Genomic DNA, 24,208 nt, shown 5'->3' with positions numbered 1-24,208 from the left:
CTTTCTGTTGCAATAAAGAAGTTAATTAATTAATAACATTCATGTGGGAGATCAAAAATTGCTGAAAACTTTAAAAATAATTAAACAGAATAACATACTATTACATTTCAAATCTTTTCAAATTGTTTGCAGTGAAGTATGGAAAAACAAAATGCAATAATTTTTAAACTTTAATTAAAAAAATTAATTAAATTCATTAAAAACACTGGAAATTATAAACAAAAAGTATGTTATGATGAAACTATTTAATTTAAACATTGGGAAAATATTTCTCAGAATTAAATGCACTAGAAAAACATTATAATTTTATTTACAAAATTCTACAATGATGTCAACAGTCTCACAGCCTAATATGTATACTGAGATTTCCAAAATGGAAAATTTTGGAAATCTTGACATATGTCTAATACATATGTCAAGATTTACAAAAAAGTATGTCTTGTTTATTGCTAATGCATCACTGGAACTTTAATTTATGTAAAATATTTCTTCAAATGCACTCTAAAAAGACAGTTTAGAAATGCAAAAAAAAAAAAAAAAAAAAGAGCAAATAATACACTATTATTTTAAAGACTTGACAGTCAGAAACAATAAACATGATTTTGTTTATTAATAATACCTATAAGACCATGTGTATCGTCAAAACTTCTGGAAAATACTTCTCAGAATAAAAATACAGTGCATCACAGCTTAGAAATTCAAAAGGAAAAAAAGTGAACCCTATATTGACACTTTATCCTTTAAGGAAAATATGTTTCAGGGTAAAAATACATTTCATTATAGCTTAAATGAAATAAACTATTTTCAAGTTTTATTCACTGTTTTATTAAAAAATGCACCACTGTACATTTTTTTTAATGAAGCAGTGAAACTTAAACTTCAAATATTATGTAAAAGCATTGTTAAATAAATAATTTCTTCATTTTAGATGGTGCAATCTTCTTCTGGACAGGTCATGTTTATGACCTGTCCAGAAGACTGGCCTACTTAGACTAGACAGACATGTCTAGTCTAAGTAGGCCAGTGTATTAGGCACTACTGTAAAGTTTGCAAACCTGAGTTTAATCCACTCTAAGAAAATATTTACAAAAATATTCTAGTAGGAAATTTTTAAAATAAATATGGCATCCCTAGGTGATGGAAGAATTAAGACAGCTGATGCCACATAGTATCATGGTAGCAAAAAAAATATGGACAGACTAGTATTACAATCACAGTGTCAACACTGATGACTTCATAGAACAATGTCATCCAGCAGCCAATATTGTCCACTTTTGGTGAGAAGATACCTATCTTATTCAAATGACAGGTATTAATACCTGTCATTTGAATAAGATAGGAATCTCACATCTGGTGAGTACGGGCTTGGCACACCCAGGATCCTGAGCTGGATATCATCATTCTTCTCTTTCTTGGTGATTCCCTTTTACTCTCTCTCTCTCTCTCTCTCTCTCTCTCTCTCTCTCTCTCAGGGTAGTTCAGAATTTTTTTTTTTTTTTTTTTGTCTGGTGCAGCATAAGTCAGGCTTCCTTGCACCATAAGGCTAATAATAATAATAATAATAATTCCACTACTTTCTTCAATGTCCTGGCAAAACATAAAAAAAATGGTACTCACTGAGAATAAGTAACAATAGTCTTCTCTATTAGTGAAGCGTTACTTATTTGAGGTAGTGCAGTATCATGGCAACTCGTCGTGAAGGCAGAGCACAATATGAGAAAGAGCAAATGATGCCCACAACAACTACTTTGTAGTTTTTTAAGAGTGTCTATGGTGTATCTAAACACTGATATTATATCAATATTTACATAAAAAATACCCCTTTGTCATTGAGATATTATAGAAGTGAAGTTGAAAAAAATGTATATAATGATGTTGAAATTTCAAATGATTATTAAATGAGAACTTTCGCGCCTACAGGTGAGTAAGGCTCCTGTGGTTGATGGCATATACCCTATAATCTTTAAGGTGGCAAGTGAGTGCATTGAACCATTAAGACTAGTTATGAGAGTATCACTGGACTCAGGAGAGATTCTGTTGGACTGGTGTAAATTTGAACATAAAGGCGGTTCTAGGAGTGTACCGACCGAAATTACTGACTGGCCATTCTAACTTCAGTAGTAGGGAAAATCATGGAGGCAATGATCAAGGGGGAATTCAGGATCATTTAGATGGAAATGGAATTCTGTAGGATACACAGCATGTTTTGTAATTGGAAAATCATGTTCAACAAATCTGGTTGGTCATTTTGACAGGTCACTCGTGAGCTGTATTTTGGGAATAATTTCAACATTGTTTATTTGGATTTCAGCAAAGCATTTGACTCAGTCCCACATGAGTGGTTACTTTATAAGTTGGAGCAGGCTGGAATCATAGGGAAAATCCTTAGATGGATAGCACGATGGCTTGAGGGCACCAGGCTTGTGATAAATGGTTATTCCTCAGATTGGGTTAATGTAAGTAGTGGGTTTCCCCAAGGATCAGTATTGGAACCACTGTTATTTTTGATTATCTTAAGTGACATCTATGAAGGGATGGAGGGCGTGAGGTCTAAACTTGCAGATGATATAAACATCAGTAGAGTAGTTAATGATCGCTGCCAAGCAGAGCTTCTTCAGAGTGACCTAGATAGACTTCCGGGATGGTCAGAAAAGTGGCAGCTATGCTTTAATTCAGCAAAATGCCAGGTCTTGCACCTGGGGAACAGCAACCCCAAAATAACTTATACACTTGGTGGAGTTGAACTAAAGTCAGCAGGGGAGGAACGGGACTTGGGAGTTACGATATGGTCAGACATGAAGTTGTCCAAGAGTTGTGAACAGGTTGCGATGTTGCATGGTGTCCTATCAATGATTTATCGAATATTTGCTAGTAGAGATAACGTCATAATCACATAAAGGTGATTTTATAACTTTTGTGATTAAATTATAAAAAATTTTTTTTTAAAAATTAGTACCGAAAAAACGGTATTTTTTGTATCAATACTGGAAAAAAATGATGGGGATCCCGTTATTCAAGATCCCGGGATCCCAGTATTGTAAGCCCGACTCAGAAGCACTAATGGTAACTTGCCCTAATCGCACATGCCCTAATAAACACTTTCCATAATGGTGAAAAAAGGTCAGGTTACCTCCACTTGAATCCCACGGGAGCTTGAACCCCCTCCCGTAGTGGAGGGGGGTAATCTAACCTTTTTTCTTTAGAAGCATGGATGGAGTACCGCATAAATTGTTTATTAACAAAATATTAATTTTTATTACGGTACTTTTATTTTTAAAGACACTTGTGCGGATACACGCGTATCATAACGTCAATCAACACCTCAATAACTATTCACTATATATATACAGGGTGTCTCAGGGATATTGGTGCGGGCGTTTGGGGGAGATGGGTGGCATCTGGGGGAGTGTGAGTCGCATAGGGGCCCATAACCGGAAACGTCACGGGAAAGTAGTAGCAGAGTCACAAGAAGCAGAAATGACACAAGACAGTAATTAGTGGCAAACATTTATTTGACATAATATTAACAATGGAGTACGAGATGGATGCATTTCATGATGTTACAACAGATGCTCGAAGGTTCCACCATGAGACACGATGCATGCGTGATACCGACACAGCATAGATTGGCGGACACGGTCAAACACATCTGGAGTTTCTTTGACAGTAGCAGCAGCGCAGATGAGTCTCGCCACGAGATCCATTTCCGTCTCCATAGGTGATTCATATGCGATAGATTTGAGGCCCCCCCCACAGAAAGAAATCAAGGCTCGATAAATCTGGTGAACGTGGGGGCCAGGCAACGGGTCCACCACGGCCAATCCATCGACGCCAAAAACGCCCGTTCAAATGGTCATGAACACACCTTCCATAATGGGCATGCACCCCGTCATGTTGAAACCAAATGTTACGTCTCACATTTGCTGGAACATCGTCAAGTAACCCTGGTAGAACTTGTCCAAGAAAGATCCGATATTTAGCGGAGTTCATGCGGGATGGTAACAGGCATGGGCTGACCATACCTGCCCACACATTTATTGCAAAGCAATGTTGTGCCACATGGGGGCCCACACATGAGCATTGTGCTGATTGAATAAGCCTTCCCGAGTGAAATAAGACTCATCTGTGAACAAAACATAGGCTGGAAAATTCAAGTCTTGAACACTTTCTTGGAGAAACCACTGTGCAAAAGCCACACGCGCAGGATGATCTTGGGGGAGCAGTAACTGAACCCTTTGGAGATGAAAGGTAATGTAAGGAATCGTGGTGCCAGACACGCTGTACACTGCAACGAGACACTCCTAAGGCAGAGGCAACGGCACGTGTGCTGGTAGTAGGATTATTCTGGACGGCAATCAACACACTCTGTTACATGGCGGGAGTTCGTGTCGAAAGTGATCTGCCCGCACTACTCCTGTTACCTCTAAATGACCCATAATCGCACAAATTTTGATGCACATGCGCAAACAAACGGTGGTCTGGTACATGTCTGTCTGGGAAGCATTCTCCATAAATTCGTTGCGTGGCTCGTCCAATTCCCTCTGCTAATCCATACACTAGGTGCATGTCTGCCAGTTCACAGTTCGACGTGCGACGACTACCGTGCCGTCTACCGACTTATGGTGACGTTTCCGGTTATGGGTTCCTATGCGATTCACATTCCTTTGGATGTTGTCTGCCTCCCCTAGACGTTTGTGCCAATATTTTTGAGACACCCTGCATATATAAAGAATCTTTCTTTCTTTTCCTGTTATTTCCTAACCTAATGTTAAATGTTAGGTCACAAAATATAACGAAAAATAAAGAAACATTTTCCTTTTTTCGTAACCAAACCTAAATCAACAATATAGTAAAAACACTCATGAACTCCAAAAATCTGCTTTTAATAATGAGGAAAAAACAATGAAGAACGTAAAAATGAATGGAACGAAACTTTTATTAATTTAGTTTTCATCAAAAAATGAACCAACGTTTTATTTTCCTTACAAATTTCTTCCATCTTTAAAAGATTCATCGCTGCTATTACCTGTTTATCATTCATCACAAAACTATTATGCACCGTTCTTTGCTCATAAATACACAGTAGCTTGTTGTCTGTTGTGCCCATCACCAATCATTTCACCGTTTGCCATGCTTTCCTGTCAATCAATATGTCTTTCTCGATTTCGGCTCCAGACTGATAGCTCCTATTGTCTGTTTGCCAAGCGACAGCGCTGGAGTCCAGTGTCGGAAAACTAATTTTCTGCATAAACTATCCGACGTTTCTCGTTCTTCTCACTTTTGCTTTCTTTACCTTAGCCCAAAATCCTTTTGACAGAAGACCACAGGAGGGGTGCAGTGTACTGGGAGTGGGGGCCCACACATGAGCATTGTGCTGATTGAATAAGCCTTCCCGAGTGAAATAAGACTCATCTGTGAACAAAACATAGGCTGGAAAATTCAAGTCTTGAACACTTTCTTGGGGAAACCACTGTGCAAAAGCCACACGCGCAGGATGATCTTGGGGGAGCAGTAACTGAACCCTTTGGAGATGAAAGGTAATGTAAGGAATCGTGGTGCCAGACACGCTGTACACTGCAACGAGACACTCCTAAGGCAGAGGCAACGGCACGTGTGCTGGTAGTAGGATTATTCTGGACGGCAATCAACACACTCTGTTACATGGCGGGAGTTCGTGTCGAAAGTGATCTGCCCGCACTACTCCTGTTACCTCTAAATGACCCATAATCGCACAAATTTTGATGCACATGCGCAAACAAACGGTGGTCTGGTACATGTCTGTCTGGGAAGCATTCTCCATAAATTCGTTGCGTGGCTCGTCCAATTCCCTCTGCTAATCCATACACTAGGTGCATGTCTGCCAGTTCACAGTTCGACGTGCGACGACTACCGTGCCGTCTACCGACTTATGGTGACGTTTCCGGTTATGGGTTCCTATGCGATTCACATTCCTTTGGATGTTGTCTGCCTCCCCTAGACGTTTGTGCCAATATTTTTGAGACACCCTGCATATATAAAGAATCTTTCTTTCTTTTCCTGTTATTTCCTAACCTAATGTTAAATGTTAGGTCACAAAATATAATGTTAGGTCACCTAATGTTAGGTCACAAAATATAACGAAAAATAAAGAAACATTTTCCTTTTTTCGTAACCAAACCTAAATCAACAATATAGTAAAAACACTCATGAACTCCAAAAATCTGCTTTTAATAATGAGGAAAAAACAATGAAGAACGTAAAAATGAATGGAACGAAACTTTTATTAATTTAGTTTTCATCAAAAAATGAACCAACGTTTTATTTTCCTTACAAATTTCTTCCATCTTTAAAAGATTCATCGCTGCTATTACCTGTTTATCATTCATCACAAAACTATTATGCACCGTTCTTTGCTCATAAATACACAGTAGCTTGTTGTCTGTTGCGCCCATCACCAATCATTTCACCGTTTGCCATGCTTTCCTGTCAATCAATATGTCTTTCTCGATTTCGGCTCCAGACTGATAGCTCCTACTGTCTGTTTGCCAAGCGACAGCGCTGGAGTCCAGTGTCGGAAAACTAATTTTCTGCATAAACTATCCGACGTTTCTCGTTCTTCTTTCATCAGCTTTATCTTTTGTTGAAGTGGCAATAGAACCACCTGGTTTTGACAGAGGTGGGAATAGAGATGGGCAAAAGTTGCACTAATAGCTTTGGCAAGCCACCAGAATGCTCGATTACTGTTTGGACAAGGAGCAAGTTTTCTACTCTTAGCCTGTTCAAAATCTAGCTTGGACTGATTAATAACTGGTGTAGGCAGAAAACGAATCTGAAGATTTGTGTTTGAACCAATTGTGATATGCAACATTTTTACCTTGAATGGCCTTAGCTCATTTATTGGGAAACAAAGATTTAGATAAAGGAAGACATTTTAAGGTGGAGTGTGGAATAAAGGATTTTATCCTGAGAACAATTTCACTCACATGATCTGGGCAAATATTGACATCAGAAGATTTAAAACAGTAAATCCAGCCAAGGAAAAGAAGAATAGAAATTTCACAAATCATTTCATTTTGCATTCTTATAACGCCAAACAACACAAGGTTGAGAATGACCACGAGAGGAAGGCTGGCTCCATTTGAAAAGAGACCATCATTAAGTTGAGTTATTTTATTTGGTTTTTTTTAGGAGCATTAGCAACTAAGGCCATATTGCTCCGGGGATATGCGGTGGTCATTCCCTGACCTTTCCGCATCTTCCGTATTTGGTGGTCACGGGCTCGAACCCCGGTCTAATCAAGAAGCGTGTGCTACGCACTGCTGCTCCTGCCCACCTGGCAACCGAGGTGCCTAAGTTGTGAGTTAAGGGTGCCCAGAGGACCACTGTCGACTTTGCACTTGGAAGGGTTGTTTCTGAAAAAAAGATTTGTGTTGGCTGTGTGTTTAGGATCATCTGGTATTCTTGTAGGTAAATGAACAATCTGTGTGAGATTATTAATAACAGTGGTTTACAGTGTATCTGGGGTTTGAGTAAAAGTATGTGGCAGTTATTTATGCATGTTTACTGATTACTAAACCAAAGTCTGTTTGTTTCTATCACTTAAAGATTTTTCAAAATTCGTTAACAAAATACAGTGGATTCCGGTTATTTGGGCCACTGGTTAATCGGGGCAAATCTTAAAAAACCGAACCCATTCAAGAAAATAGCCAGGGTTTACTTCGCTTCATTGGGATAAAATGCCGTTTAATCGGGGCAGGAGACTGCAGCACTGAAGATTACCCTCCAATTGTCTCCGACCATACCACGTAGTTCGGTCGGATTTCTGGAGGTCACAACCATAAAACAATAAAAACAATTAGCAGTCACCTATTTATTGGACTTTTGTGTTAGTGAAATCTATCATAAACTGATAGTAAACTTGATCTTATTGAATTTGTGATAATACGGACAGCTGGAATTCTGTGGGTTATTATGGTAAAATGTATTTACACTTCTATGGAATCTTCAATCATATAAAAAAAAAATAATTTTCAGAATCTTCTCTTTATTCCTATTTTTAAAGCTTCCTATTGTTACTCCATTCTCACTTGCACATATCGTGTTACTTACAATTTGTGTGTGCTGGAATTCTGTGGGTTATTATGGTAAAATGTATTTACACTTCTATAGAATCTTCAATCATATAAAAAAAAATAATTTTCAGAATCTTCTCTTCATTCCTATTTTTAAAGCTTCCTAATTTGTTACTACGTTCTCACTTGCACGTAACATGTTACTTACAATTTGTGTGTGCCGTTTTCTTTGTTATTGATTGCTTATCTTTTTACTGTTTTAAATTTTAACCCCCACCCACAAATGACAGTGAACAGAAATATCAACTAGTTTTGTTAGTATGTACATATTACAGTACGTATTAACGTATATTCTTCCGAATTTCACGTATCATTTAATTTTTTAATTGGTAAGGTATTAAAGGGTAAATTTGTACTTAATATATCTTTACTTTTATAGCCTGTGGATAATATTCCTCCTATTTTCGCTAATTAGAATCACTGTTTAATTGAATTAAAATTCAATTCACAAACGTGATCACAATGACTGGCGCTTATTACACATCGTATAGTGAACGGTACTTTATAATGGTAACTCCATCATAATGTGATTTTATTGTACAGTGAACCAATTGTAAGGGGGGGGCATTGTATTTTTAACTATTTACGTGAAACTTCGGATAATTGGGGCAGCTGCTTAATCGGGCCAAAATGCACTAGTCCCGATGTGTCCCAAATAACCAGAATGAACTGTATTACCTAGGTGGTATACGCAAATGTGTACATAACTATAGTTTCTGTGATGGTTTACAAGTTTTATACCCCTATATTAATAATCAGTATCAAATATTTGCCTCAAATGCAACAGATTGTTGCTTGTTTAACCCATAACTACACACACTGTAAGGTAGCTGACCTTGACCCAGGAAGGTAGACGGCCTCGCCCCCGCTCTTCCAGCACATCTGTGATTCCAAGAATTTTATTTTCAGAGTGAAGTCTGGGAGACTCGTGTGTGTAGTTATGGGTTAAACTTATCTGAGCATGCATTCACTTGTTTGTACAGTCCACTCAACCACAGAGCCCATATAAGTTTCATATCCCTTATGCAGTCACTGAACTGTAAAAACCGTCATGAGCTCTCATTGTGTGTTAATTTTCTTTTAGTATGGCAACCAGAAAGTATATAAACAATCCAACATATTTTGTTACATGTGTGGTTGTTTTGTTCCTGTAAAGCAGAGGCGAAATATTACCGATTTTGTAAAAAAATCGTATTATGCATACTTTGACATAAAACTAGCCGATCGGGATAAATCGTGGGCCATAAAGTATGCCATACATGTGTCGAACATCTTAGAAAATGGAGTCAAGGAAAAAAGGTGTGCTTGCCATTTGCTATTCCTATGGTGTGGCGTGAGCCAGTAAGCCATGCCGAATATTACTTTTGTGTATGGGATGTTAAAGGTTACAATTCAAAAAATAAAAAGGACATCAAATATCCAGCTACCCGTCAGCCATAAGACCCGTTCCACATGGACCTGATCTGCCTGTAAAACCTCCATCAGAAACTTTGGAGTCCACATCTTCTTCCACTGAAGCAGAAGCTAAAGAGGTTAGTGAAGAGGAATGTTATCAACCAGAAAATATTTTAATGGCACAGCAATTCACACAAGTCGAACTGAGCAATTTAGTAAGGGACTTAGGTCTTTCAAAGTATGCTGCTGAAATTCTGGGATCCAGACTTCAAGCAAAGAACTTCAAGCTCCAGGTACATCATTTTCCTGGTACAGAAATCGTGAAAGGGAGTTTATATAGTATTTTTTACAAGAAGGTCCTCTCATATATTGCAGTGATATCGCTGGTTTAATTAGTGCCTTAGGAGCTCCATCATATGTTCCTAGTGAATGGAGACTATTTATAGACTCTTCTAAGACTGGTTTAAAAGGTGTTCTCTTGTATAATGGAGATAAGTACACATCTGTGCCAGTTGTTCATTTAGTCTACTTAAAAGAAACTTGACAATCTAAAGTTGCTTCTGGAGAAAATTAAATATCAAGATCGCGAATGGCAACTATGTGGAGACTTAAAAGTGTTATGTATGTTGTTGTTGGGGGAACAGGATGGGTAAACTAAAATGCCATGCTTTATTTGTGAATGGGATAGCAGAGCTAAAGCGCTGCATTGGACAAAAAAGCAGTGGCCTCGGAGGCACAATCTTACACCGTGGTCAAAAAATATTGTGCACAAAAGTTTAGTGAAGCCAGATAAAATACTTTTACCTCCACTGCATATCAAGTTATGCATACTGAAGTAATTTACTAAAGCACTGAATAAGGATAGCAACTGCTTTAAGTACCTTTGCAGTAAATTTCCCGGTTTATGTGACGCAAAACTTGAGGGTATCTTCATTGGTCCCCAAATTAGAAAATCGGTTTTAGACGGTCAGTTCGAAACTACTATGACTGACATTGAAAGGGAAGCCTGGATTGCTTTTAAAAGTGTAATGGAAAACTTTCTAGGAAATCATAAATCACAGGATTATGAGAAAATTGTTCAAAATATTCTCGAAAAGCTTCGCAATTTAGGTTGCAATAAGAGCATCAAAATTCACTTTTTGTATGCCCATCTTTATTTTTTCCCTCAAAAATCTTGCACAGATGTGCGAAGAACAAGGAGAGAGATTCCATCAGGACATAAAGGAAATGGAGCAGAGGTACCAGGGAAGGTAGAATACAAGCATGATGGCCGACTACCGCTGGTATTTATAAAGGGAGAAACCTGGCACTGTACTTAAAAGAAAAATGATTAAACATTCTTTTCAAACAAAGAGACAAAGGTCTGATTAATGAAATTTTCATAATTTTGATTAATACTTGTTAGTATTTAAGTATTTTTTGATATATGAAAATGTAATCCTATCAATTTGTCATTACTAAATACAATAAAGTTATATACGTTTGTAAAAAACAATACTTTATTTCTTAAATTGTGATGTATCTGAATGTGATAGAAAAAAATCTAAATCATATTTGAAATCACAGCAACATATTCCAGCAGTAGGACCTATTGAAATTCAAACCCCAGTGAACAAACTTAAATTTGTAAACAAGTGTAATTGCAAAAACCTCTGCATCCCATGTGTGACTAGAAAACTGATACCAGCTGGAGTTATAAATTATGAGGTAATTTCCTTGGTAAATTTCCAAGGAAAATTACCTCACTGTTAGCAAAGTTGGACTGGAGAAAGTTGAAGGACAACTGATGTGGGCAGTGGTTGAATCAACCAATAATTGGGATCCTGTCAGAAAAAGTATGTGGGCTTGGCAGACTGTAGGTGGAAATGGACAGCATTGAGATTGGAAATGAGACCATGTGTATTTTGGAAATGAACAAAGAATACTATCAGTGACTGATTGCTTCTTTTAACATTTAGATTGAAATCCTCTGTGATTTCAATCTAAATGTTAAAAAACATTTAGATTGAAATGTCTCTTCCCTGTTGTTTCTTCCAACTTTATGATTTCTCTTAAACTTTTGAGTTCAGGCTCCTTGAAGCGGTACTTGAAATTTCTTTATCACTATCATCCCTTTCTTCAATATGCACTTGTGCCTGCAATTCAATCAAATTATTTGTTGGGAGTTTTTCTTTATCAAACTCCAGCAACTCGTTCACATCTTTAATATTCACTTCCATGTTAAGATGTGTCACAGTGTTTAAAATATCCCCTCTGATATTTTCTTGCATTTATTGTAAATCTTAGTCATGGACAAACTGCGGGAAAACTTCAGCTGGATATCACCATTCTTCTCTTTCTTGGTTATTCCTTTCTACTTTTGTCTCTCTCTCTCTCTCTCTCTCTCTCTCTCTCTCTCTCTCTCTCTCTCTCTCTCTCTCTCTCTCTCTCTCTCAGGTTAACTCGGGAATTTTTTTTTTTTGGCTGGTGCAGCATAAGCCTCAGGCTTCCTTGCACCGTATAGCTAATAATAATAATAATAAGATGAGCTGAAAAGAGAGATGATACCTGAAAAATCCTAAAACTTGAATTTTTAGAATTTTTTGAACTACAAAAATTATAAAAGCACTGGTAAATGAGTAATTTCTTCATTTTAGATGGTGTGACCTTCTTCTGGACAGGTCATGTTTATTGGGAAATGAAGGAAAGATATGCAATTTGATAATATGTCTATCACAGAAAACAATGGGATAATAAAAAAGAGTAAACATTATTGTGAACTCATTAAAATTGCAGCAACAATAATTCGGCTCTACATTAAAAAAGGAATTTATAATGATTTAGCACTGAATTGAGTATCTTGTTAATAAGAAAGGGACTGCATCCTGAACTAGCAAAATAGAAACAGTATTACTGGAGCTTTTTTCAGTAGTGTGTGTGTGTGTGTGTATACATGTGCGCATACATGAACAGAGAGTGTTGGGGGGGGGGGGATATTTTCTTGTTTGCATCTTGGAACTAAAATGTCTTTACATGGCAGTGTTTGGAAATCAAGGTATCATATTTTAGTTACCAGAAAAGAGAAGGATCACAGAACTATCATACCATAAAAAGTAGAATATTTTTTAAATAAAAATTTTAATTACTTTCTGTAGTTCTGTGATGTTTATTCCAAGCAAAGTTATGTGGCAGCTACTGTCTCCTACTCTTCCCTATAAAATTCTCTGGGCAAAGCTATTTCAAATATTTGATTACTCTAACTTACATATTTCACGCTAGATGGATTTCCACGACTGTCAGCTGTAACAAAATCAAGTGTTTCTTCTACCCTTTTGATGACCATTAATCTTTGGAGAAGAAAACTAGCTGCCTCAGATAAAAATCCGATTTCTTCATCATTAGGCAGAAAATGTACCCATTTGTAGGAATTATTCTGCAGAATGGAAAAATACATGCTATATATATGAAACAACTTTAAGACAAGTTTTTAATTAGATTTTACGACCAGACAATTAAAATTCTGCTAACTTAATGAACTTTAATTTACATGTTTTGGCATGGCCTGCAGTCATATGGACATTTAACTTACAATTAACTTATCATTAAATTAATTTCCATATATATGTAGATAATAACTTAACTGTAATTTCATGGATATTAACTAAATTGTCGATGTCATGTCTAAAATGTGAGTCATACACTATTTTATGTTTTTAAAACTGAATATTGTTAATTCTTTCATTTATATAGTTTCGATTTTTTTTTTTTGTTATTTTTACTCATCACTTACTGACAAAATTGGGAGAGCTCTCATATGCTTCCAATTCTCTCCCCACAAATCTGTTTTGCACAAATCCCATGTGACTAGAACAATGACTACAACTGCTGTCCTTCTATGTAGAAAATTCCTTGGAGGGGGGGGAGAGTTAATTTCAAACAATGAGAGAATTAGTTGGGTGAAAATTATATGCTTTTCATCCTCCTGGACACTAATTTTTTTACCTCACAAAAACAGGAAAACTAACTACAGGACATATATACAGGTAACCCCCATATAACACGGTACTCCTACAACATGGTTTCGCTCTAACATGATTGTGGTAATCCTTGCATAACACGGTACTTATATAACACAGTTTCACTCTAACACGGTTAGAGAATTGTGCCAAACATTGCATAACACGGTATTTTTGAGCTTTTTTTGTGGGGAAAGCCCTGCTATTAAGTTGGATGTAATTTTTCAACGTTTCCATTCTTTCTTTTGTATTCCCTCTGTTACTTCAATAGTTGTTATGCAAAAAAATAAAAAATAAAAAAATATTGTGAAATCCTCGTATTTTATTTTAGGTTCTGCTATTGAACTTGTGGAAAAATATCGATTTTAAAGTCTTATTACTATTGGATAACGCGCCAGACCATCCGAAACATGTTTGTTTGTTTGTTATTTGGTTTTTAGGAGCATTAGCAACTAAGGCCATATTGCTCCGGGGATATGTGGTGGTCATTCCCTGACCTTTTCGCATCCTCCGTATTTGGTGGATGCGTACTTGATTAGACAGGGCTCGAACCCTGGTCTAATCAAAAAGCATGTGCTACGCACTGCTGCTCCTTCCCACCAGGCTACGGAGGCAACTATCCGAAACATGCATGTCCTCCAAATGTTGAAGTAATGTTCCTACCACCTAGTACAACTTTTTAATTCAGCCATTAGATCATGGCATTATATGTACCCTTAAAAATCATTACTATAGAAAATTGTTACAACGGATTTTGTAAAATATTGATTCCGAATCTATTGAAGTGATGGAAGCATGGAATTCAATTGTGGACTGTCTAGGAATCGTAGTTTTATCGCTCAAAGAAGTAAAGCCACCAACATTAAATGCATGTTGGAAAACTGTCTATCCAGAGTCAGTTCATTCAGGAAATATGGTTGAACTGGCAGAAAATGGAATCGATGTGATAGTAGAACTTACTGTCGGTAGTTTTGATTATATGACTACTGAAGGTGTTCAAGAATTACTGGTAGAAAAAGAAGCTGGCGAAGTGGATTTGGTGGAAATGGCATCGAAGGTAAACTAAATCAATTCAGACGATGATAGTGCAGATTAAAATTCTGAAGTTCCAAATTTTCCACTAAAAAGCATAAGGGAAGGCATAAACTTAGCCGAGCAATTAGAATCTTATTTTTTGAATGCAGATCCATCAACTGAAAGGAGAACAAAATTCAAAAGGGAGCTTCAAAAATGCTTAGCTTCCATAACATGAAAAATACAAAGGTCTATCAAGCAAAAGCAAACAAACCCAGATTACCGATTTTTTAAAGAGCAGAAGATATACGAAATCTAGATGCTGCAGAAGAAAGTTCAGAAGGTGAAGATATTCTGCAACAGAAAAAACGTTCTCATTTGATTGTGCTTAACAGTGATAAATAGGAAGAAAATTAAATGAATGTACATTATCTGACATACACCAATGAGCCAAAACATTATGACCACCTACCTAATATGATGTTGGTCCTCCACGTGCAGCCAAAACAGCTTGTACCCAGCGAGGCATGGATGCTACAAGATGTGTATCTGGTACCAACAGATACACATCTTGTGGTATCTGGTACCAACAGATACACATCTTGTGGTATCTGGTACCAACAGATCCTTTAACTCCTGTAAGGTCTGTGGTTGAGATGCCGCAGATCGGAGTTGCATCTAAATTTCGTGTATCTTCTGCTCTCTTTAAAAAATCAGTAATCTGGGTTTGTTTGCTTTTACTTGATAGATCTTTGTATTTTTCATGTTATGGAAGCTAAGCATTTTTGAAGCTCCCTTTTGAATTTTGTTCTCCTTTCAGTTGAAGGTTCTGCATTCAAAAAATAAGATTCTAGTTGCCCGGCTAAGTTTATGCCTTCCCATATGCTTTTTAGTGTAAATGAAATTTCAGAATTTTCATCTGCACTATCATCGTATGAATTGATTTAGTTTACCTTTGATGCCATTTCCACCAAATCTGCTTCGCCAGCTTCTTTTTCTACCAGTAATTCATGAACACCTTCAGTAGTTATATAATCAACACAAACCACAGATGCTCGATGGGATTGATGTCTGAAGAATTTGGAGGCCAGGACAATAAATGGAAGTCTTCCTTTCCGCAAACCAGTCTCGAACAATCCAGATGGTTTAGCATGGTGCATTATCCTGCTGAAAGACGGCACCGCCAGAAGGGAAGACCATTGCCATGAAAGGGTGTACCTGGTCAGCAATGATGTTTAGGTAGGTGGTAAATGTCAGAGTGCTCAGCACATGGATGACTGGACCCAGGGTATGCTAGCAGAACATCACCCAAAGCATGACACTGCCACCACTGGCTTGTTTTCATCCCACAGTGCCTCCAGACACCATCACTTCACCAGGTAAACAACCCACACACACACACACACACACACACACACACACACACACACACACACACACACACACACACACACACACACACACACACACACACACACCTGGCCATCCACATGGTGCAACAGGAAACATGATTCATTGGACCAGACAACCTTCTTTCAATCACTCAAAGTCCAGTTTCGATGAACGTGTGCCCATTGTAGGTGCTGTAGCCGGTAAACCATGGTTAGCATGGGCACTTGGAGCGGCCTGCAGCTACGCAGCCCATATTTTCAGCAGGGTTCTATGTACTGTACGTTGTGACACATTACTCCCACCTCCAGCATTCCAATTACTGGTGAGTTGCACCACAGTTGCCCGTCTGTTGCCACGTACCATCCGAGAGAACCTTCGCTCACTTCAGGCATCGATGAGCTGTGGCTGTCCAACGCCTCGCTGGTGGTTCATGGGTTCCCCCTCCTTGGACCACTTTCGGTAGGTACTATCCATGGCTGACCGTGAGCATCCCACCAGCCGTGCCATTTCGGATATGCTCTGACCCAGTCGTCTGGCCATTACAATTTGGCCTTTGTCAAACTCGCTTAAGTCCACTGCTTTTCCCATTTGAAGAACAAGAGTAACACTGATTAACAGAGCTCAGTATCAGGGGTGTTTTATACTGTGTCCCGACCCATGCACACACTGAAGTTCACCTGCAATTTCTTCGATTTGCATAACGACTCGCTAGTCATAATGTTTTGGATCATCGGTGTATATGTATCATAGTTTTTAAGACATTTGTTCAGTTACTACTATTTTTAATAAAAATTAAGTTTCCAATAGTTATAAAAAATTATATCTTGTAACTGGTAGTGCAGTGTAGTACATCGCAGTAGTAATTGCAACGTTTTTAATTGTAGTAAATAAGTAGTTTGAAGATCCTAATCATGTATGTTAGCATATTTTGCATTCAGAAAAGCATTTAGAAAGCCAACAGTGTTATCTGAAAAAGTAATAGCGAGTACATATTACGCAGTGTAATCTTGAAATGGAATAGCCATTATTATGCCGTTATCTCTTAGTTTGTGCAGTAATTTTAAATTAAATTTAGACTAGAATCATGCCTCAAACAAGAGTGGCAAAGCAAAAAATTCAAAGTAGCAGGAATGCTTTGGCTTCGAAGAGAACCATTGGCCACTGGTGGCAGTTCTCTTGAGAATCAGAGCTACATTCAGTACATTACTTTGCTTTTTTTGCTGAAATATCTGTTGTGAGACATGTTATGACCAAAGAGAATACCTTTATGTGCTGTTCATTGCAGAGAGAGAGAGTGAGGAGAGATTAAGCATCAATTTTGTGTTTTGATGGGCTTATGGGAACAGGCTCAATGTTCTCAAAGAAATTAAAAAGAGAGTTTCCATGGAGGATCTCTTTTTTTTTTAAATTTTAGTATCAAAAAAAAGAGCTCCTCCATGCAGAAAAAGCTAGTCCAAGAGGAAGTAACTATCATTGGTAACTCTGTTGTCAGGGAAACAGGAAATATAGTTTGAAAAAATTTCGTTATAACACGGATAGAGAATTGCGGCAAACATGGCATAACACTGTAGGTGTGCCAGGAGCAAAGATTGATGATGTAGGGCAGCTATCATCTTTTAAGGGCACAAAGGGTGATATTTTTGTACAGATTTGTAGTAATGATATAAAGAAAAATCTGAGGATTTACTTAACAAATACGGGGCAATGTTGAGAAAAATTCAAGAATTAAGATTAAATAAACAAATTAAGATAAATTTGAATGTGTCGCATCATGTACTCCCTCTTATCATCTCATCTCATCTCAGACATGATAAGAGGGAGTTCATGATGAGAGTCTTGTCAATAAATTTGGGGCTTGGGGAGACTGGGCAAGGTTCATAGGAGATAATTTTTCTCAGAACAGTCTGTGCTTGTTAACAGGGGAGACTATTTTTCAGGGATGAAATATACCTAAATATAAGGTGTCTGAAAAATATTTTCTGATGCTATCTAGGTAGTGTTAGTTAGGTCAGAAAACTGCTAGCTGACGTGGGGGGGGGGAAATACAAATACTAATAGATTAACAGCAGCTCTTCTGTTGAGACATATAGCAACCCAGAAAGCAAGGTGTCAGGGATAACAAAAGCCTGCTGGGGGTGCTCTTGAAACAAAATACATTGGCTGTGTTAAGGTTCCTAAGGAAAAAAAACTGCATGTACCCTGTACGCACGAAAGATGTTTTATGTGAAAACATCTTTGATGAAAATCAAAAACATTTTAAAATCGAATAGCTAGAACTAAAGTCATGAACAATGTCATGTTTTATGCTCATGCCCACTACTTACTCTACCGAATTAATGTTAGTGACATTAGCGTCATACTTCAGTTGATGATGATTGTACCCAATCATCATCAATGATGATGATTGGGTACATTATTGTTAGATGGAGTGGCATTGCTGGTTGAAGGCGCTTCAAAATCCGATTCTTGATTTTCTGTTTGTCTTTTATGCAATCTTGATAGTCTTTGTCATTCTCGCACACTCATTGCTACATCCATCTTTATTTTGTTAGATTGGCAATAATGTACCCAAAGTGAGTATTAATTACATACAATGGAACATTTCTCCAATTGCAGAGCAGATGAGTTCAAATGATCAAGCCCCGTTTCCTTACACCAAACATCAAGAGTTTCAAAGCATATTTATGAAAAATGATTTCTGTTCTGTGTGCTACATTTGTGATCATCTATGATTCAAGAAACCAAAGAAGTACCATTGATACACACTGCGTTTCCAAATGTTGACATCAATGGGATCCTTATGTGTAATAGCTGGAGAGGATCACTTAAGAACAACGCCATTCCAGTGATATCTAAGTCAAACGGCTTTGTCTACCCAGAAATTCCATCGCATTTACCAAAGTTGAATTTAGTGACAGAGAGGTTCTTCCTCGCTTACTGTTCAGACAAATAAGGCGTCTGAGACATGCATACGGACAATGTGGCATTCTGGGCCAAATGACCAACGTACCTGTTTCAGCCAACACGATAGTCCGTAGCTTGATGACAATCATTTTATAAATGTGTATAACATGCAAGAAAATACACGAGTCCAGCTATTTAATTGGGTTAGTAAGAAAGTGAATGGTGAAAGCGTGGCTTCAGTATTTAGTTGATATACCTATTAATTTTATCAAATCATGATAGATCAGTCATTCTTTGATGACAGTGAAATGGAAATTATTTGACTAAAGATGACAAAAAAGCAAAGCGGTTCCTATTGAGGAAAGTCCCATCACCCAACAGCAAACATTGTCGTGGAGTAACGATAAATATCTTATAATCACCCCATGAAAAATTAACTTACCGCAGAGCTTACTGTTTGATGAGCATGCAGAGAAACTGTCCTTTCCAGCATTTATCTTGGAGAATTCAGACTGTTCAGAGAGAATTTACGTGTGACTCCATGATGGCAACGAGCGAGCTCAGATGATCAGACCAACACAGTGTTACTCCATATCAACTGCTTTACGTAGCAATAAAGATAATGAGAGACTCCTTGACGGTGACTTTCAAATACATAGGTAAAGATACAAAACTGACCTGCAAGCAAGTTCAATCCAAAGAATACATTAACAGCTGCATCAAAAACAATTTGGCCTTCCTAAGGACAATTCCAAACTCACCCCACTACTGGGCTCAACGTAAGCACGATCTATTGCCTATGATTAGACAGCTTGGTAAACTTGCAATGTTCTTGACTCTGAGTGCCAATGAAATCAGTTGGCCGTGCGATATTGGTCAGGACGATGCAAGCAATATGGACTTCATGCAGAAGGTGACGCTAGTGAACAAAGATGCTGTAATGTGTGCAAACTGTGAATGTCATTATGAACATACTGCAGTCAAAACGTTATAGTCAGTTTGGTCAATTTTACATGGTCAACTTTTTCAAGGGCGTAGTATTTCAACATCGCGGTAGTCAATGCGTGCACATTTTTCTGTGGCTAAATAACACCCCCCAAAGATCCTCTGTGTGAGAACAAAGAAGACACCACCACAATGATCGACAAGTTAGTGTCTGTCTCTGCTCGAGAGGCTTCGGGGAGCATCAAGCTTCAAACTCATAAAACAAAACATACATTCTCGTGTAACAACAAAATAACACCAGATAAATGACAGACGTGAAGCACCGTTCATGCCTTTTTGCACGAAGGGTACTTCAAATTTACAAAATCATGTCCATGTGATTTTAAGAAACACAGAATGCTGCAAAATCATAAGTATTCTGTCACGATTTTGTGAACATCATTTCCATGAAGCAAAATCGCCATTTCAGTGTAGCAAAATCGTCATTTCTGGTTCGACTATCAAATCAACAAATATATTCTAACAGTAATGTTAAAAAATATAGAAAACAAATTTTTGATAAATTTGAAATACTGATTAAGTCATCAAACAGGGGGATTTCAGATGCAGAATTTGAATATGGAGTTGTTTGTTGTTGTTTGTTTGGTTTTTAGGAGCATTAGCAACTAAGGCCATATTGCTCCAGGATATGCGGTGGTCATTCCCTGACCTTTCCGCATCCTCTGTATTTGGTGGTGACGGGCTCGAAACCCAGTCTAATCAAGAAGCGTGTGCTACGCACTGCTGCTCCTTCCCACCTGGCTACAGAGGCGCCTTGAATATGGAGAGTACAATGTGAACATGTAGGGCATACAGGATTATTGAGGGGGGTGGGGGGGGTTGTGCTCAAGATTAAGAACCACACAGAATATATGGCAGTGCACCCATTTCGTGGGGGTGGCCAGTGCAATGCTTAGACAGTTTAATGTGACATAAGCATTGTAAAAAGTAAAATAAAAGTAGGAATGTGCCATAGATCAAAAGACTAATGAGTATAACGAACAACTACTCAAACAAACAGAATGGGCCAGTAAATCAGAATATCATATGATGGGACCTTTAATTTTCTAGATATTGACTGGAACCAGTGGTTTGGTAACTCACTAAGTGACAGAAATTTTCTTTATTTATTGGATGACTTCTTTCTATAGCAATGTGTTGCAGAGGTAAGGAGAAAGCAATACCCTTGGTCTAATTATCAACAATGACTCTTCATGCATTAGGCACCTCCGTAGCCAGGTGGGAAGGAGCAGCAGTGCGTAGCACACGCTTCTTGATTAGACCGGGGTTCCAGCCCGTCACCACCAAATACGGAGGATGCGGAAAGGTCCAGGGAATGACCACCGCATATCCCAGAGCAATATGGCCTTAGTTGCTGATGCTCCTAAAAAAAAAAAAACCAAATAACAAATAACAAAATCTTCATGCATTAAGAATATCCAGATAAAAGAGACCATTACATCAACAGTTCCCAAACTGCGCACAGCAGCACAACCATCTCACAGGGGCACTGCGGGATATTTTAAATTTTTGAGGGAAACACAGCAATACTCGACATCTGTTGGACACTGCTTGAATTACTAGCTCAAGGTAGTTCACAGTTTCAACATTATTTATTAAGTTGTTTCGAGCTAACTACCTAATAAACGGAACTGTTTGGTATTTCTCTTGGCTTAGGGGCACCTTGAAAAAATTATTGTGAAACTAAGGGTGCCATGAACTGAGAAAATATGGTAACCTCTGCATTATGTGGCAGTGACCATATTTTAATGTGGAATTTATTTAAAGATGTAACTACTGTCAAAAGTAAAGGAAAAGGATTTTGCTTCCTTGGCAGAGGGGGGGGGTCTAGATACTATACTATTATATCATGTGGTAGATTAAGTAATTTATTATTGAAATGGATCAATTTAGGCCAGTATTGTTTCAGTACCATGTAATATAATAGTGTAGTGTCTAACAATTTGTTAGCTCAGGCAGTTAACAAACTAAATTAATATTTTGCATCGACATTCACACATGAGGAGTTATTCATTGAGGGGAATGCCAGAGGTGTATTCAACTCTGGCAGTAAGCTAGATACGCTTGTAATAACTGAGAGTAAAGTGGAGGAGAAACTGTTGAAGATAAACACAAGAAAGGCACCTGGGGTGGATGGGATCTATCCAGTTATATTAAAGGAGGCAGCAAAGGAAGTAAGCAAACTCTTAGCCATAATTATGAGAGCTTCCTTGGACTCGGGGCAGGTACCCAGAGACTGGAGATATGCAAATGTGACCCCAATTCACAAAAGAGCATCAAAGGCTGACACAAGTAATTATAGACCTGTGAATTTAACTTCTGTTCCAGGAAAATTAATGGAGGCACTGGGTAAAGAAGCACTGCAGGATCATGTAGACAAGACTTCAGTTATAGCTCAGACACAGCATGGTTTTGTTAAAGGGAAGTCTTTCCTGACCAATTTGATTGGATACTATGATGCATTCACAAAAGAACTGCATGCAAGTAATAACTTTGATATTATATACTAGGATTTTAGAAAGGCTTTTGATACTGTTGCATATGGAAGACTGCTGCACAAATTGGAGCAGTATGGCACTGGAGGCAAATTGCTGCTATGGATAAAGGGGTGGTCGAGGGGGAGAAGACAGAGAGTGGTAATCAATGGACACTGCTCATCGTGGACTAATGTTATTAGTGGAGTCCCTCAGGGTTCAGTGTTGGGCCCATTATTGTTTTCTGTATTTATAAATAATATTGATGATGGTACATCAAGCGTAATGTCCAAGTTTGCAGACGATACAAAAGTTGGCAGGGTTGTTAAGGACACTACTGATGCTATGCTGCTGCAACAGGATCTGGAAAGGTTGAGCAGATGGGCTGAGAGGTGGCAAATGAAGTTTAACATTGACAAATGTAAAGTACTACATATGGGAAACAGCAACCTCAGAGCAACGTATCAACTCTGTGGTATTACACTGACAATGGTAGAAAATGAAAAGGACCTGGGGTAATTGTGCAAGCAGATATGAAGTTCTCTTGAGCAGTGCAGACGGGCTGCAAGAGTAGCTCATAGTGTCTTATCAATGATATATAGGAATTTTTCTAGCAGGGATAAGGAGGTGATTATTCCCTTGTATAAGGCAATGGTCAGGCTACACCTTGAGTACTGTATACAGGTCTGGAGGCCTCATTTCAAGAAGGATGTAGAGCTGCTGGAACGAGTACAGAGAAGGGCAGCAAGATTAGTGAATAGAACAAAGGGTTGCTCTTATGAAGAAAGTCTTAAGTTTTGCAAATTACAGTGTCTGGAGACTAGGCACCGGCGAGGCGATCTGATAGAGGTGTATAAAGCCATGAATGGTTTGGGCATGCTCAATGCTGATGGGATTCTTCCTCTTGCTCAGAATAATCACCTGAGAGGGCATAAATTCAAATTGAGGAAAGACAGATGAAGGATAGATGTGCGGAAATTTGCCTTTAGCCAGCGGGTAGTTGGTTGGTGGAACAGACTTCCATCCCTTGTTGTGGAGGTTGATAGCCTAAATAAATTTAAGGCTCAGCTGGACAGGTATTTCGAACGAACAGAGGGGTGAAGTGGAAATTTTTTTTTTTTTTTGGCTGTGCTGCATAAGCTTGCTTCCTTGCATCATATGCCTCTACTAATGCTAATGCTAATATCATGTGGTAGATTAAGTAATTTATTATTGAAATGGTTCAGTTTAGGCCAGTATTGTTTCAGTACCATGTAATATAATAGTGTAGTATCTAACAATTCATTAACATGATTTTGCTTTTGTAAAGGTGACTACAATAGTCCCATACAGTTTTTAAATTCTATTCAGTAGAAACAACTGAATATGTTACCAACTGCACATTCTAAATGAGAAACATTCAGGGAAGTAGGTATCAAAAGCTACTAGGCTCTTTTATACCAACGAAGTGATACTGATGATAAATCAGTATTAGTATTAGTAATGGCCATATGATACAAGGAAGCCTAAGGCTTATGCTGCACCAACAAAAAAAAGGGTAAAATAATAATAATAATAAAATAATTAAATGAAATAAATAATTAATAAACACCAAAAGAAAATGGGATAGACAACCTATGCATTTCCCTCCTCAAGTAGGTAACTATCCAGCTAAAATAGGATGATAAATGTATTTATGGTAAACTGGAAGTTGATAACAATTTCTTGAATGTAGCTCTCATAATTCGACAATATTAATATTAATAATTTGATAATATATTATGCAGAGGAACCATTTTTATTTGGTCCTCTTTTAACTCTTATTTCAACTCTTTATTTATTTATTTATTTTTTTTATATATATATACAGGGTGTCTCAAAATTATTGGTACAAACATTTAGGGGAGGTAGGTAACATTTAAAGGAATGTGAATTGCAT

This window comes from Mastigoproctus giganteus, chromosome 10 (assembly GCF_048544385.1).
Source record: "Mastigoproctus giganteus isolate SK-2022 chromosome 10, ASM4854438v1, whole genome shotgun sequence".
Taxonomy (NCBI): Eukaryota; Metazoa; Arthropoda; class Arachnida; order Uropygi; family Thelyphonidae; genus Mastigoproctus; species Mastigoproctus giganteus.
This window is presented reverse-complemented; position numbering follows the sequence as displayed.